Genomic DNA, 6,000 nt, shown 5'->3' on the forward strand with positions numbered 1-6,000 from the left:
TTTTCTTCCTTTTTACTGGCGCTGATATGACCTTAATGTGTTGCAAACGCCGTAAAACCCTTAAAAACAAACAAACAAACAATCACCTCCTTTAAAATCATTATCATCATCTTGTGCTGTGCTTGGTAGCGTTGACAGGCATAACTCTCCATTCCTCTTGTTTGTTTTTCTGTTGCTCTGATGGTGTTTCTGTTTCTTTCCGTTCCCAGCTAATCTGTCAAGGAATCCATCTTTTTTCGCTCCGTGTCTTCCTTTAAATTAAAATATGCAAACATTAAAACATGTATACGTCGTTATTGTCTCACATAGTCATGTATTTGTTTTATGTCATTGCCGAACACTTACATTTACACACACGTATAAGTCTGCTGTGTGGCATCTACGTATAGCGTATCATATAATATAATATGATATAAAGAGTATAGTTTAAATATCGTGATTATTATAACACTTTATGAATATGCATATATTATATATATATTGGATTATCTCAATCAATAAATACTATGTTTGCTGCCTAGCTATTACATTACAGTTATACTCATATCCCATTTGGTACATGTTTGTGTGTGAATCCAAAATATCTCTGTCAACAATTCAGTCTTGAACAAACATATCAATTCTCGGGATTGAACATCTATCTCCTCCTCCTTTACCTCTCTCTTCCCACCCCACCCCCCCCCCCCCCCCCCCCCCCCTTTCCACCTCTTTTTTTTTAAGCCTCCTTCTTCTCCGGCTGTTGCTGTTTCCCCTTCTTTTGCCTCTTCATAGTCACATTTGTAGTTCTCCATTAGATTCCATCGAATGCTGTAAAGCCGTTAAAAAACAAACAATAAACAAACCATCAAGTTACATATGATAAAGGTGGAGGGGGGGGATCAGTTTTGTTTTCAGACTTACCAAAAAAATTTTATATACCAGGAGTGTCTTTGTTTACCAACTAAATAATGATATTACAAAATGCTAATTTTAGCTGGAATTTATAGCTGATACCTCAATGGTTGCCGTTTTATTTTTATTTACTTATTTATTGTTTATACATATATATATATATATATATATATATATATATATATATATATGATGAATAGATATATATAATATATATATATATATATATATATATATATATATATATATATATATATATATATATATAAATATATATATTTCTTTTATTTGTTTTAGCATTGTTTGTACTGTGATGTGTTTTCCCTTGAGTAAAAGGTCATTGAATTACTCATAAATAGATTTGTTGCCAGACTCAAATCATGACATCCATTATAATTCATTTTAAACTGACAATTCATTGGATGGGACTTTTAGGGAATGCCAAGACAGACACATCGGAGATTGGTCGTGGAATATTCTATTCCTTATAATTGCCTTTGGTGTTTTTCATGTCAGGTCCACACGTTCTCTATCATCTCATTTATACTAGCATTGGAATGACGTAATGATGCTGTAAAACCCCTAAAAACAAACAGCAAATCATAATTGTGGAAACGATACTCATTTGAATGATGCATGTTGGGAAGAATCGTTGTTTTGATGACGGTATAGATGTTGGTTAGTATCCTGGAACAGTTTAGTGTTTAGGGTTAGGGTACCGGTAGTTAAAAATATCATCTCTAGAGAAGGTCTTTAAAAATGCCGCCTGGGTGGGGATCCTGACCTACCATAGTGGGCAGGGAGGTACATGCTGTTTCTTCTATCCCTCCATGCCCGTTTACCAATTGTTTCCTGTCGTTGTCTTGGAATGAGATTACTTAGTTTTGTCCTGATCCTGGCCGAGGTTCCTTGGCTGGGAGGGAAACAGTTGAATGTATAGTTATAGTTTGGGAGATGATATTTTTTTCCATGTAAATTATCTCTCTGTTATGCATTGTATTATGTTTAGTTTGCATATTATATTGTATGATTTTTAAACATTTGAGTGTATTCCTCTTAGTTGGGACTTGTGCTTGTGTCTGGATGAGACTTTTAGTTGATCTCAAACTAAATACTTTGACGGTGTGCTCTTGTAATCTACATCTGTTCCCTATTTGGTCCCAGTTCCCCTTTGTGTTACTTTTTCTTGGGTGTTTTAATTGTAATTCTAGAACTTTTTACTATCCCATTTTCTTCCTTTTTACTGGCGCTGATATAACCTAAATGTGTTGCAAGCGCCGTAAAACCCTAAAAAAAAAAAAAAATGTCTTCCACTTCCATGACTTGTCTTATTGTTCTCAGGGTAACGTACATATCAGTGCCATGTATAAGAACGGTTCTTCCAATGATTAAGTCCCTTTGATACTCCGTAAAGTTGATGTTTGGAAATGTTACTATGTGAGATTGTGTAGAAGATATGACAGTAAAAACTGTTTGAAAAGGGAAAAGGGCATCTGTAGGTGTTTCTGTGAAGTATCGAGTAAACCGGTAGTGGACACAAGGACAGATGAATGTAGCACACACAACGGGTGGTCGGTCGACACAAGATAGAGAAAGAATTATAATAATAATAATAATAATAATAATAAGAAGAAGAAGAAGAAGAAGAAGAAGAAGAAGAAAGGCTCAATACACGTTACAAATAAATATACACAAGTTACAGAATATATAAAACGTATAGATAGTTCGAAGATGACGTCACTCAGGTCTTTGTTATTGTTTTTTGCCATCCGCGTTTATGAGTAATTCTCACTGAACTGCCTTAACCGGACTATAAACGTTCATGGATACACACAGTTTTGTGTGTTGGTCCGTTATACTTCCGGATGGCAATGTTATGAGCTTCTTAGCCAAGCGCATACTATCTATACCACAATGATATCAACAGCATCAGTGTATGTAATATCGTATCAATATCATGAATGTGTAACGGTAAAAAGGTAGTGCTTTAACACAATGATTTTGGGAGATGATGTTTTTTTCCTTGTAAATCATCTCTCTGTTAGGCACTGTAATGTTGTGTTATTACATATGATTTGTAAACATTTGAGTGTATTCCTCTTAGTGGGGAACTGTGCTTGTGTCTGGATATGAAAGTTTTAGGTGATCTCAAACTAAGTACTTTGATAGTGTGCTCTTGGAATCTACATCCGTATCCTATTTGAACAAATTCCCCTTTGTATTACCTTTTCTTGGGTGTTTTAATTGTAATTCTATATTTTTTTTACCATCCCATTTTCTTCCTTTGTACTGGCGCTGATATGACCTTAATGTGTTGCAAGCACCTAAAACCCCCAAAAACAAAAACAAAAACCACTCGTTCGTAAAGTTTATTGTAAGTTGATTTTCCTTTGTTTTTAAAAAAAATGATTGTTGATGGTTGCAAAGATCAAAAATTTTACATTCCTTTGGTTAAATATTGAAGTTCAGATTTTTTTTCTCCTTTCATTCATTTATTATCACGCTTCTACATAGTACAGTATAGCACAAATGCTTCTCGTACATTCTCCCATTATTGCCATTTGCTTGCGATATTATATATACATTGTTATTATTCAACATTATTCCTTCGTAGTATCATATCAATATCAACGAATTGTCAATTTTATTGATATCAAAATTTCAGCACGTTTTGAATTAAATGTCAATATTATAATATCTGTACTATGATTTGTTGTTTAATTCCAGTATTCCTTGGAAACACGCGTATTTCTGGGTGGGTCTTTGCCTCCCACGGAGGGCAGGAGGTCAGTGTCTTCTATTTATCCTCCTTCATCTGTTTTCCGAGTTGCTTTCTGTCTTTGTCTTGGAATGGGATTAACTTAGTCTTGTCCCAGCCCTGGCTGGAGTCCTTGACTGGAAAGGAAACAGTCAAATGTGTGGTTATAGTATTGGGAGATGATACTTACTTTTCTATCGATAGATTGAAATGGCTCCCGAACTTGCCAAAAATATGAAAATTTCCACTTTCAATAAATAATATGACTCAGTATTCCAACATGTTGAAATTCAATTTAGAGGGAATTTTAATCTTCAATGGATGAAATGATAAACAATTCTATGGCCATGGTTCCTTTCTCGGTGTCAGAGTATGACTGGGTGAACGTGCATACGATCGCAGGTCTGGTTGCTGAACGCAATAATGGGCTTCACTCACTGATTTAACATTGTTGTAATGGACAACATTTTGCATTGTTTTCAGAATTATTCCATTACAACAATGAGGCCTGTAACAATTTGGATAATCAGACCTGCAAATAAATAGGTGTCGACCAGAGCAGATCGGGTAAAACATGAGAAAAAAGAGTAAACAAAATAAATGAATAAAAATGAAACAGACATTATCTAGTATTTTTGGGGTGGTGTTTATTAAATGACGATTTTCGCTATAGCAAATTTTGACTGGTTTTCTTTTGGAACAATGACGTCACTCATTTCAACTGTTTTAATTGGATGATCTGTCAATGGCCATGACCTTGGCATTGAGACTGTCTATTTGGGACTGCATAGGGAAAATGATGACACTCTCAATCTGTGTGGATAAGATAAGAAAATAAAAGTTACAAAGTTTTGTCTGAACACATTTTCAACACGTGTTTGGTTATTGAAATTTTAAAGGTCTTTCTTTGCCGTTACACTAAGAGAGGACAATCGTATAAGAAAACACTGGGAACTTCATGACGGCAGAGGACCACGACCACCTCCCACAACAACAACTGCTACTACCGCTATTAATCATATAACTACTACTGCTGCTACTACTACTACTACTACTACTACTACTACTACTACTACTACTACTACTACTACTACTACTACTACTACTACTACTTCTACTACTACTACCACCACCACTACTACTACTACTATTACTACTACTACTACTACTACTACTACTACTACTACTACTACTACTACTACTACTACTACTACTACTACTACTACAACAACTATTACTACTACTACTACTACTACTACTACTACTACTACTACTACTACTACTACTACTACTACTACTACTACTACTACAACTACTATTACTACTACTACTACTACTACTACTACTACTACTACTACTAACTACTACTACTACTACTACTACTACTACTTCTACTACTACTACTACTACTACTACTACTACTACTACTACTACCACTACTCCTCCTCCTCCTCCTCCTCCTACTACTACTACTACTACTACTACTATTACTACTACTACTACTACTACTACTACTACTTCTACTACTACTACTACTACTACTATTACTACTACTACTACTATTACTACTACTACTACTACTACTACTACTACTACTACTACTACTACTACTACTACTACTATTACTACTACTACTACTACTACTACTACTACTATTACTACTACTACTACTACTACTACTACTACTACTACTACTACTACTACTACTACTACTACTACTACTATTACTACTACTACTACTACTACTACTATTACTACTACTACTACTACTACTACCACTACTCCTCCTCCTCCTCCTCCTCCTACTACTACTACTACTACTACTACTACTACTACTACTATTACTACTACTACTACTACTACTATTACTACTACTACTACTACTACTACTACTACTATTACTACTACTACTACTACTACTACTACTACTACTACTATTACTACTACTACTACTACTACTACTACTACTACTACTACTACTACTACTACTACTACTACTACTACTACTACTACTACTACTACTACTACTACTACTACTACTACTCTCATCTCATGTAGTTCCATATCTGAAGCAGACGTCGGAGGTCATCTTCCGCCAAGCTGATCTATCTCTTGCCAATTCTATTAAAGCAGCGCCACCTTTCTCAGCTTCATCTGTCCAAGTTCTTATCCCTTTCAAATACGTTATTCTTTGTCTTCCTCTTATTCTTTTTCCATTCATCTTTCCAGTCAAGGCGAGTATTTCCAAACCAGGGTGGCGGATAATGTGTCCTAAAAATTCCATTTGGCGTTTGATGATTTTTGTTATCAGTGATCTTTTTCTGTTTGCCATTTCTAAAATTTCTTCATTT

The sequence above is a fragment of the Berghia stephanieae genome, chromosome 9 (assembly GCF_034508935.2).
Source record: "Berghia stephanieae isolate SIO BIC M18660-M18661 chromosome 9, UCSD_Bste_1.3, whole genome shotgun sequence".
In the NCBI taxonomy this organism is placed as follows: Eukaryota; Metazoa; Mollusca; class Gastropoda; order Nudibranchia; family Aeolidiidae; genus Berghia; species Berghia stephanieae.